This window comes from Rattus rattus, chromosome 15 (genome assembly GCF_011064425.1).
Source record: "Rattus rattus isolate New Zealand chromosome 15, Rrattus_CSIRO_v1, whole genome shotgun sequence".
Classification (NCBI taxonomy): domain Eukaryota; kingdom Metazoa; phylum Chordata; class Mammalia; order Rodentia; family Muridae; genus Rattus; species Rattus rattus.
Window position 1 is genome coordinate 2,670,915 of NC_046168.1, and position 12,510 is coordinate 2,683,424.

At 40.4% G+C, this 12,510-nt stretch overlaps 1 pseudogene; it reads left to right on the top strand.

The window, feature by feature from the left end:
* Nucleotides 1-5,406: 5,406 nt before the first annotated feature.
* Nucleotides 5,407-6,311, top strand: LOC116884693 (annotated as a pseudogene).
* Nucleotides 6,312-12,510: the final 6,199 nt, after the last annotated feature.

The window sequence follows — 12,510 nt, forward strand, 5'->3', positions numbered from 1 at the left end:
TTCACTTCGTTCAGTTGCATTATTGCTCTTCAACAGAGGAATGAATTACAGAAAATGTGGTACATCACACAATGAATATTACTCAGCTGTCAAAAACAACGACTTTATGAAATTCATGACTAAATGGTGGAACTGGAAAATATCATTCTGGTGAAACTAACCCAATCACGAAAGACATACATGGTATGCACTCACTGATAAGTGGCTATTAGCCCAAATGCTTGAAATTACCTGGTGGCCTAGAACAAATGAAACACAAGCCGGGATGATCAAAATGTGAAGGCTTTCCTTCTTTAAAGGGGAACAAGAATACCCTTGGCAGGGAAGAGAGAGGCAAAGATTAAAACAGAGACTGAAGAAACACCCATTCAAAGCCTGCCCCACATGTGGCCCATTCATATACAGCCACCCAATTAGACAAGATGGATGAAGCAAAGAAGTGCAGACCGACAGGAGCCAGATGTAGATCGAACCTGAGAGACACAGCCAGAATACAGCAAATACAGAGGCGAATGCCAGCAGCAAACCACTGAACTGAGAACGGGACCCCCGTTGAAGGAATCAGAGAATGAACTGGAAGAGCTTGAAGGGGCTCGAGACTCCATATGTACAACAATGCCAAGCAACCAGAGCTTCCAGGGACTAAGCCACTACCTAAAGACTATACATGGACTGACCCTGGACTCTGACCTCATAGGTAGCAATGAATATCCTAGTAAGAGCACCAGTGGAAGGGGAAGCCCAGGGTCGTGCTAATACTGAACCCCCAGTGAACTAGACTGTCAGGGGGGAGGGCGGCAATGGGGGAGGTGGGAGGAACACCCATAAGGAAGGGGGGGGGGAAGGGATGTTTGCCAAATGTACATAAGAAATACTCAAGTTAATAAAAAAAAAATACAAAAAAAAAAAAAAAAAAAGAATATCCATGAATGCTTGCCTGAAGTCAGAAATCCTCTTTCTCTAGATAGAGCCATTGTTTTAGGAAAGGAAGAAGACATTATAGGGTCCTGTAGGACTTACAGAAATACTTGCTTAGGCTTAGACCTGTTAGTATGGTGGGCTGGAATGGCTGTCTGCAGTTTGGGGATGGGGTATGTCAGTAAGTGGCAGTGAGGATGACATCATTCAAAACCGTGGATCCAGGCTCAAATTTATTTCTGGCACTTTTACTTAACATACATTTCTATTCTTCGAGCTACTTATTTTTGTCTTTCACAATACGAAAGATCCTTGCAGTGTGTACATGAGGTGAAGAGTTGATTCGTCTGCCAGCTAATTAGGGATGGCTTATAGTTGTCCACACTGCTGGTGTAACGACTGCAGTGCATGTGAGGTTAAACATGCTTTATCTCAAGGCTTAAATTTTGAGATTTACAATTGATGCAGACTAAAATATAATATTTAGGTATTCAAGCTGGCAGCCAAGTCACATGGTTTGATGCACCCAGTGGTGCCAATGTTAGTATGAATTTAATGATGTGTCAAAACAGGACCCGTGAAAATCACCTGGAAGGGCTATTCCATCACTGAGTCCTTATTACCATTGACAAAAGGAATATAGAGCCATCTTACAGGACGCAGGCTTGGGTGAAAGTGAGATGCCAACCAGTTTAGGATTAAGAGAAGATGTGGAAATTCAGTGCTGTCTTAATGGCAAAAGTTTGCCTGTACTTTAAAAAAAATTGTATGGGACGCACCATAGTAAAGTTTTGAGCACTGGAAAAAAAGGTGATAGAGATGTGTTTGAGAAATTAGAGGTTGGTTTGTTACATCACCTCGAATGTTTATCCAGTATATTTAAGAGATGGGCAATGAGGTTCAACTTGGGGCTGTAGAGACGTGCAGTGGTCACACAAGCCTATCAGGGAGGCAAGCAATAATCACGCTGTCACTAATAAACAGTGATGTAACACTGCTAGGCTGAAGACAAGACTGAATGGAAATGGGTCCTAGAGGACCAATCCAACCAAAATACAACCCTGAAGTGTTAGTGTCGCCTGCTTACATTGGTATTTATGGTGTAGGAGAAACCACCTCTTTATAACTGTTTTCTCCACGTATTTAGACTCAGCACACACTTCTCATGCTTGCCCATGTTTCTTCCCTGAAATTTATAAAGCTTCATCTATATTTGAAGAATCTTGCAATAGTGGCTGTTGGCTTGCTGCACATTTTTAGGCAAGAAAAATTTTAGGTTGAAGGTATTGTGGGTGGATAGATTTCCCCCTCCCTACTCTGGAAGTTCTTTCTGGCTACAAGAGATGGCCACTTCAGTCTCCATATGCCCCTCTGGTAGGAATATCAGCTAGGATCACCCCCATGGTTTCTTTGTATCCTCTCCAGTCCCAGGTCTTCAGCTAGTCATTAGGGATGTTCCCCATTGCTTTCCATTCTCACTCCCAGCCCTCTCCCATCCCCATCTCCCCACACCTGATGGACAACCCCATTAAGTTCCCCTCTTCACCCCGTCATCTACCAGGATCTCTCTCTTCATCCACCTACAATGACTATTTAGTTTCTCCTTCAGAGTGAGCTTCATGCATCTTCCCTTGGGCCCTTCTTATTACCCGGTTTCTTTGTGTCTGTGGATTGTGGCATGGTTATCCTGAATTTTATGGCTAATGTTCATTCATAAGTGGGTACATAACATAGGTGTCTTTCTGGCATTAGGTTACCTCACTCAGGATGATATTCTCAAGTTCCATCCATTTGCCTGCAGATTCACAATGTCTTCGTTTTTAATAAATGAATAGTATTCCATTGTTCAGATGCATCACATTTTCTTTATCCAGTCTTCAGTTGAGGGACATCTAGGCTGTTTCCAGTTTCTGGCTCTTACAAATGAAGCTGCTGTGAACACAGTTGAGCTTTTGGGTTTGGGTTCTGTTCTATATAGAGTAGGCTTGGTCCTCAGCCTGGTGCTATTTAAAGGTGGAATATTTTACAATATAGAGCTTCATAGGTTTTAGGTCACAGAGGCATGTCCAGACATGGGTTGGGAAATACCAGATCTTACTTTTTCTTTTCCTGTCCTGACCATGAGGTTCACAAACTTTCTGCTCCATGAACTGGCGCTATTGCCTGCTGCTCCTCAGGTGTCCCAAAGCAATAGGAACAATACATCATGCTCTGAAATCATGTGAATCAATTCTATAAATATCTTCTGAGGTATTTATGACAGTAATGGAAATCTGTCCAACTCCAATTCATACAACATAAAATTTGCCCCTGGATAGCCAATAAAGACTTCGCTGGTTAGCACATTGGCAAGTCTGTACAACATTACCATTCTCTGATCTAGAACCATTTTGTTATCCTAAAAAGAAAGTATTTTTGAATCTGCAATAACTTGCTTTTGACCCTCAGAAATTCATGCCTTAGGTCTCTAAAGTCAGCTCTGTGGAGGTAGTTGCTGACACTTGCAACTCTGTTTTTGTCACTTAGAAATCTAGCTTGGTTCTGACGTCAGGAGAGGCACTTAAAAATGCATTGAATTCAAATTCACTATGTTGATTGCTATTTCAACTCAACTGAAGACTGAGAGGCCTTGTGCTGTTGTAGAGGAACACAGAGAATGAGTTTTAGCTTTCCTTGCTCTTCCAACACTGGCTGTACCCTCAGGTAGCTTTCTCCTTGACTTTAGACCTAATTTTCTTTCTCTGCAAATGGGGTGGGGGCATGGACTTGACGATTTCTGCAGTGTTTACCAGTCTAAACTGGCACCAAGCACAGCTAATCCTGAGGTCGAGAGGAGACTGACCTAACAGGCAAAGCAATTTGTTGAATGAACACAGCAGGATTCTCTGCACTTCCACAGGGGTCCAGTGACTGTAGGGTGTGTAATCTGGATCGGCTCAGTCATATCAAGACTCAGTGAAACCAAGGTGCATTATTGAATTATGAATCTGTTGTTCTTGATCTAGGTTTCAACTTTAGATTTAGGGGTTTGCTTTAATTTTTATTTTATTGTATATATTTGAAGTTAATATATGTTTGTACTTGGCAGTTGCTGTTATTATTATTGTTATAGTTTGATGATGATGATGATGGTGGTGGTGGTGATGATGATGATGATGATTAGGCAAAGAGCAGATGTCCCCAAACTAAAAAAATGTGTGGGTTTTACATTGTACTGGGAAGTTGGAAATCACTCTTTTTCTATCTAACAAATATGTGGGGCCATGTAGTTTTAATTATCCTCCAATTCACAAGAGCCCAGTGTCTTCGAGGACATCATTGTAGGGGGAAATGAATGGACTCTATTTTTCATGTTTCCCAAACAAGTGGCTTAGCCTCATAGAAATGAGGTCAGAACAGTACACAGACAGCTGTTCTGTATTTCTCCTTCCCTGGAGACGAAGGTCAAAAAAACCTTTCTTTTGCTTAACTTATCCCTCCCCAATGGGCTGTAAACAAATGTGCAGGATAGCCTCATCTGCACAGGGAAGAGAGGTGTTTGAAAGAGCCTTCAGAGCTGTTGTACATAAATACATAGCTTTGATTCCCTTTTCTCATCTCTTTGCGTTGTCTTTCTTTCACAACACGAAGCCATTGATTGAGTGAAGTTAGAATAACTTTTGACACAACTAACCAAAATAGATAGCAAAGGGACTGGTTGCTAAGCACAGCTCTGCTGGGTTCCTTGGCTGACAGCCTGTATTAGCATACAGGGTTTTGCAGAAGTAAGTCCTCAGTTATTGGTGGCTGCTGCTTATTTTACAGCTGCTGTTGCTTCTCAGGTAAGCACATGTGCCCTTAAGGAGGAATCACTTAATGTTACAAACCATAACGTGCCCCCCCCCCAAATGTGTAAGTGGCTCAAGGGCATTGCTTATTCAAATGTAATAGTTGACAAACCTTTTGTACCCACTCTATGTCACATGAAATCTGGAACCCTCACAATAAAGCTATAATTTCTATGCTAATGAAATGAGAGGGGGAGGGGGGGAGGAGATGAAAGGATGGAGGCAAGGAGGGAAAGAAGCAGGGTTTCTGTCTTTAGTTCCTAAAGGTATGATGTTCAGATCTTCTCTTTTCATGCACTTTGAGCTGTACTCTATATTATGATGTGATTCTTCTGGGTTGGCGATGCAGAATTAGGAGAAAAGAAAGGAAAGTGGTAGGAAAAACAAGAGAGGAGCTAGAGAGATGGCTCAGTGGTTAAGAGCACTGACTGCTCTTCCAAAGGTCCTGAGTTTAAATCCCAGCAACCATGTGGCGGCTCACAACCATCTGCAGTGGGATCTGATGCCCTCGTGTGTCTGAAGACAGCTACAGTGTACTTATATATAATAAATAAATAAATCTTAAAAAATCAAAACAAAACAAAACACACCTCTCCAGACATCCTCATTAGAGTGACATCGTCTTTAAACCCTGTGTGACAATCCTTGACACACCGCCCTGATGCCCAGGGAAGACAGGGTGACCTAGAAGTCCAACTACTTCCTTAAGTGCATCCAACTTTTGGATGATTACTCCAAATGCTTCATTGTGGGAGCGGAGATTGTGGGCTCCAAGCAGATTCAGCAGTCGGCATGTCCTTCCGAGAGAAGGCTCTGGTCCATCAGGGGCCACCTGGAGAACAAACCAGCTCTGGAGAAACTGCCGCCTCACATCTGGGGGAACGTGGGCTTCGTGTTCACCAAGGAGGACCTCACTGAGATTAGGAAGATGCTGCTGGCCAATAAGGTGCCAGCTGCTGTTTAAGCTGGTGCCATTGCCCCATATGAGGTCATTGTGCCTGCTCAGAACATTCATCTGGGGCCTGAGAAGACCTCGTTCTTTCAAGTTTCAGGCACCACCACTAAAATCTCCAGAGGTACCCTTGAAATTGGGAGTGCTGTGCAGTTGATAAAAACTGGAGACGAGGTAGGAGCCAGTGAAGCCACACTGCTGTACATGCTGAACGCTCCCCCTCCTCCTTAGGTCTGATCATCCAGCAGGCGTCTGACAATGGTAGCATTTATAACCCTGAAGTGCTGGACACCACAGAGAAGATCCTGCACCCTAGCTTCCTAGAGGGTGTCCCAATGTGGTCAGCATCTGTCCGCCTGACTGTTGCCTCAGTACTTCACTCTACCATCAATGGGTACAAGTGATCCTGGCTTTGTCTGTGGAGACCGAGTACACCTTCCCACTTGCCGAAAAGGTCAAAGCCTTCCTGGCTGATCCATCTGCATTCGCAGTTGCTGTCCCTGTGGCTGCTGCCACCACTGCTGCTCCGGCTGCTGCTGCAGCCCCAGCCAAGACTGAAGCAAAGGAAGAATGAGGAATCAGATGAGGATATGGGATTAGGCCTTTTTGACTAATCTCCTCGATGCAACCAAGTCAGCCTGCTTAATTTGAGAAAGATGGAAATAAAGACTTACTTCTCCTTAAAAAAGTAAGAGAAGCAAGGATATGGGCTGAGAAAAAAAACAAAAAACAAAAGCCTCTTTTTTTAAAAGCACAAATGTTACAACAATGAGTTTTCCTCATATGGTAAAAAATACAGTAAAACAATTTGGAGGTGAGAGGGCGATGGAAATTTGATGGGTGGAGAATAACAGGGATGAAGGGAAGACTTGAAGGTGACTGCTGCTATCTGGCCATGGCCTCCAGGCACAGTCCCTGTAAATAAAGATGAGAGGGGTGGAGCTCCCACGGAATCAATTTCAGGTATTTTGAAATTTAGTCTGAGTGCCTCTCTTGCCCTAAGTGGCTAGACTAATATTAGCCCCAGTATTGTTACATGGGTCAACCTCCATTTTTCTGGTACTGTCTCATCTTATGAACTGCCCATATGTGGATCACGATGCTGATATTTGTTTCATTTATTATTGGCTATCCAGTTTCTGGCATTATTTACCACATTATTAATTGGATCATCTACTAATCATATTCTGAAAAAAAAGATGCATCATTTGGTCCATGTTTAGAACTCCCTTCTTTCCAGTTTGTATATCACGACCCAATCTCCAGTATGATTATATTTAGAGGAAAGGGATGGATGTGTTAGTGCCCTTATAAAACATGCTGAAGAGAATTTTCTTGCCCCTTTGACCATGTGGAAGCACAGACAAAAAGCTGTCATCTACAGCGTATGATTGGTCTTCATCAGATAGGGAATTTGCATCTTGGATTTCCCAGACTAGAATATTGAGCAATAAATTTATCTTGTTTTTAGATTGCTGAATCCAAGATAACTTGCCTTAGAAACCTCAAATTGATAAGGCATTTGTAGATTTTTCTTTTTACCATTCATGGTTTTTAGGAAAAAAAAACTGATGACAAAAGATAACTGTTTATTGTTAAAAATTTACATAACTTTAACGATAATATGATGAAAAGTGAAAGTTATCTGGCCTTGTTCCATTTCTTCACAGCATATAAACTATTGTTTGAAGTACTGATACAGTTAGTGTACTAGATGATCAGGCACATATAAACAAAACATTGTGTCAACTATTAATAGCATACATATGCAAGCATGTACAACATAATTTTAAAACAAAATAGACTATACTATGCAGTTAATGTTGCCCATTTTAAAAACTAAAGAGTACAATTTTGGAGTAGTAGAAATACATAACTATTAATATCCATTTAATAGACACTGTAATAGTAAAAATGTTATGCTGCTAATGGGTGCTTACTGCAACATTCTGAAGAATAACTCATTTTCATGTTTATAAAACTATTTTTCTAGAATTGAATAGTAGAAGTTGGTTTTCTGGTCATAGGAAACGTGTGTTTTTTTTTTTTTTTCATTGATTGCCAAATTCACTTCCGCTGGTGTGTCATATCACTCTGCAAAAGGGTTTGAGGATGGATGCTCCTTATATCCACATAAAATCCATTTTTAAAGTCAAGTATTGCCATGCCAGTGGTAAATTTGCCTTCCAATCTTGAAATTCTTTATTCTTTTCTGAATGGGTCCAATAATCTTGCAAAGTCTGATTTTCTGCTTCACAGATGAGTAGCCCTGATGATTTTACACTAAGATATGCCTTGGAAATGGAAGTAGAAAGCTTTTGACTCTCAGAAATACTTCCAAAGCCAACTGTAAAGCTGCTGGAAGAATTGTGAGGGGAGCAGGAGTCAAGTTCACTTTAGCTGTCAGCGTTTCTGAGAGCAAAATGTAGCTCAGCGGTGATCAACTTCATTCAACAGTCTTCATTAGGGAATCTTTGTTCTTCCCCCAGAAGACATTTAACCAATACAGATGGTCATCCATGCACATACATGTATCTGTCAAGTCATCGGTAATGAGCCATTCACTCCAGAGATAGAGAAATGGCATAATGTTTGATATTCACCTTCCTTCAGATATAATAGCTCAGTTCTGTAAAAAATATCTTTTATGGTTAATTATACAGTGTGAAATTATTTAGTTTTATACTGAGGACTCACAAATATATAATCTTATTTCACCTTTAAGCCACTATAAACTAGACATTAATATTCTCATTAAATGGAGATGCCAAATGTCAGAGTTTAAATATAAACCAAGTAGCTAGGTGGCAGCAGGACCACCATGCGCCTGGTAGGTCTGAGCTGAGTCAGCTCCTCTGTTGCTATCCTCTGCTGTTCTTCAGTGCTTCCTGTGGTCTTGTTATCCCACTTCAGCAGCTTCATGCCCACCATGTTATCTCTATCTTCATCTTCATCCTGAATGATTCTGGAGACAAAAGACGAATGTCTTACTATTTCCCTGCTTCAGCTCTTGACTCAGGTGATTTTAAACTGATTCATTTATTTTTGTTTTACATACACTGGGGTTCTGCCTGCTTGTATGTATGTGTGAGGGTGTCATGCTCTGGAACTGGAGTTACAGACAGTTGTGAGCTGCCATGTGGATGCTGGGAATTGAATCCATGCTCTTTGGAAGAGCAACCAGGGCTTTTAACCACTGAGACATCTACAGTCCCATCTTGACTCAGAGTCTTATCACATGGGTTTTAACTTGCCTTCACATTAGTATTTTGTTTCAAGTTAATTAAGAATTTTGTCCCAGTACCTAACCAAGCTTTATTCATCTCAAGCACTCTATTGTGTTAACTTGTCTTATATAAACATGATGGGTTTCTCTACTTTCTACACTCAATTGATCAATGAAAACTTTATTCATATGCAGAGCTTTTTTTTGTTACCAATTCTGGTCATTAAACACTTATCCAATAAATATGTCAGGTACAGTGTTGGGTGTGATAGTAACATAACAGATAGAAGAGTGATAGCTTAGAATATAATCAATAGGTGATCAGATAATCACATGCATTGAACATTGCAATTGTGATAAATATTAGGTGACTCACATGGTGCCAAAAGTCCACTTTAGAAGTATTTGTCTTTGTTCAGGAATCCAGAACAGGCTTCTGTGAGAGAAAGATGTTTAGGATAAAATCCTGAGAACAGTGGGAGTTATATAAATAAATAGAGATAGGGAGTTTTATATTAAGAAAAAAGTCTCTTCGGGAATAACGTGGTGAAAAGGAGCATGTGAAACTGCATGTACCGAAATAGTAAGAAAGGGTTGAGCATAGAACAAAAGAATTCAAGATGCAACATGGAGGGCGAGGTCAGAGTGGTTCACCCTGCACACTCTAAGCTCTGTGAAGTGTCTTGATCTTTGTGACATGTGAGGAAGAAATCATGATTCTGGAAGATGTGGCAGTAGGTAATGGAGACATGAACAGATATTCATTCTTCCTGGTCATGGCAGTGTGGGTTATGTATAGTGTGATTATGCCAGAGGCAGACTGCTTAGTAACTTTACCTTGGAAAAGAGTTATAAAAAGAAATAGAAAGTGTTGTGTAATGTTAGATGTGAAATGGGCAGCATTTAGTGATATTGGATTCAATAGACGGGGAAGGAGATGGCTCCAGAGTTCCTATCTAGGTCATATAATGGGCCAAAGATGAGACTGAGAGAAAGAAATTATAGTCACTGAGTTTGCTTGTTTTTAAGTTAATTGCTCCAAATAAAGTTTTTATAACTCCTGAGTGGGAGTAGAAGCCCACTCAAAGTAGCTTGAAAAAGACTAAATGGAGTCTGGATATACGTGTATATGTATATATGTATATATGAGAATGTTTATATATAACAATAACTAAGCAAGTTATGGACTTGAGAAAAAGTGGCGGGGGACGTAGGAAGAGTTTGAAGAGGTCAGAATATGCTGTAAATGATGTCAGTACATGTACAAAATTCTCAAAAAACTTTTAATTAAAACAAAAGACTTAATGTAAGTATTTAGGGACTCTTATATAAGCTATATTAAGAGGACCACGAGGAAAGCAGTGCTTGGTAACGGAGGCTACTTTCTCTGACTATCAGGCTCAGCCATAAAGTCCTCACTTCATTCTGCGTCACACTCTTCTTTTAGTTTTTGGGTTTTTCCTTGGATATTTTTGTCAGCTCTGTTTGCATAGTATTGACTGGAGCTAATGAAACTAGTTGTCCATAGCTTCTATATCCCAATTCAGACAGAGGCGGGGAGGGTAGGAAGATCATTGGTTGTGCAGCCAGGGGAGACAGTAGTCTCTAAGTCTTCAGAATTGTTGATTGTATTTTGAAAAATTTAGAGATCAAGGCCCCCATCAGAAAAATAAATCAGTAAGTTTGATGGAGGTCCCAGGTATATGTATTTATGTAAAAAATGACACAACATGAATTTGATTGGTCCGTGGCTCATGGATTCTGTTTTAACTTATGGAAAGACCTCCAGCAGTCTCGGGCGTGAACTCTGGCACTGACCTCCTTTTGGATAATTACCAGTTAATTTTTTATTTGTATAATAGGTGACTCTTTTATCTAGTATTATATTGGCAAATCGGAAACATTTCTGTTGTGGTCTCTGTTTGTTGCCAAGAGAAGTTCCTTCATTGAAGGGTGAGAACTACAATTATCTGCAACTAGAAATTATGGTGGTTTAGTAAAGTGGAGTTGTAGCTTCTCTAACTCCTCTAAGAACCATGACCTCACTTGTTCCAGGTTATTGACTAGGTTTCCAGTACCAGGTATGATTTCCCTTTTGTTGAATTGGGCTTACGTCCAATTAGAGAACTGCTGGTTAGAGTTATTGTGCCATGTGGTTCATTGTTGTGGTTTATGGGCATTGTGTTGTCTCTCTATAAAACAACGACTAAATAAAAAAGAAGCTATGAGTTTAAGAGAGAACAAGAAAGCTTTATGGAGCTGAAGGGAAGAAATAGAAGAGGGAAAATGATGAAATTATAGTCTAATTTCAAAAAACAAAAAAATGTTGTCAAAAAGGTAAATAAGAATGCTAATAAGATGAGTTTGGAAATAAGGTTGGACCTCTCACTCCTAGAGTCATAAACATGAATGATGGCTTTAATATACATATCCATCTAGGCAGTTTCTGTACTACTTGCATTACATCAAGTTCTTCTTGTACTTACTCTTTGTTGATGATGACCACAAAATGAACAAGACCTCATCAGTATTTTATTGTCTGCATTCAGGAATTGAAAATGAAACTCTTAAATCACTGCAACATGTCCCTCCTAAAGTTCTTGCAAGGAGAATGAAAGGAAGCCCTTGGAAAGTCAAGCGAAGTGCCGCTTGTAATGATCTGGCTTTTTACAGTTAGCATTTCGGATTGTGAAAGATCCACTCTGACAAGTGTCAGCTAACACATAACATGTATTGTTTAATTACAACAGAGCCTAACTCTGTCAATGGAATGTCAATGGGAATGTCTAGTTTAAAGTGCTTAAAGGTGTAATAAGATTATGTATTTGTGAGTCCTCAGTATAAAACTAAATATTCCCACATTGTATAATTAGCTATAAATTTCTTTTCTTTTCTTTTTTTTTTTTACAAAGATAAACTATTATATTTGAAGGAAGGGGAATATAGAACTTCACTCCAGGTTTCTCTTCCTTGGTCACTCTAGTAAGGATGCAGGTCTGTCACCTCTGTGAAACCTCTGCTAAGAATGATTCTTGTTCACCAAGTATAGAGATGTCCTTGATTGGACTCATGCTTTTTTTTTTCTTTTCTTTTCTTGGATATTTTCTTTATTTACATTTTAAATGCTATCCCTTTTCCCAGTTTCCCTTCTAGAAACCCTCCTATCCTATCCCCTCACCCCCTCTCTCCATAAGGATGCTTCCCCATTCACCCACTGTCCCCACCCTAGCACTTCCCTATACTGAGGCATCGAACCTTGACAGGACCAAGGGCTTCTCCTTCCATTGATGCCCAACAAGGTCATCTTCTTCTACATATGCGCTGGAGCCATGGGTCACTCCATGTGTACTTTTTGGTTGGTGGTTTAGTCCCTGGGAGCTCTGGGGTGTCTGGTTGGTCAATATTGTTGTTCTTTGTCTGGGGTTGCAAAGCCCCAGCTTCCTCAGTCCTTTCTCTGACTCCTCCATTGGGGACTCTTTTCTCAGTCCAATGGTTGGTTGCGAGCATCTGTCTCTGTATTTGTCAGAAGACAGCTATATCAGGTTCCTGTTAGAATGCACCTCTTGGCATCCCCAGTAGTGACTGGA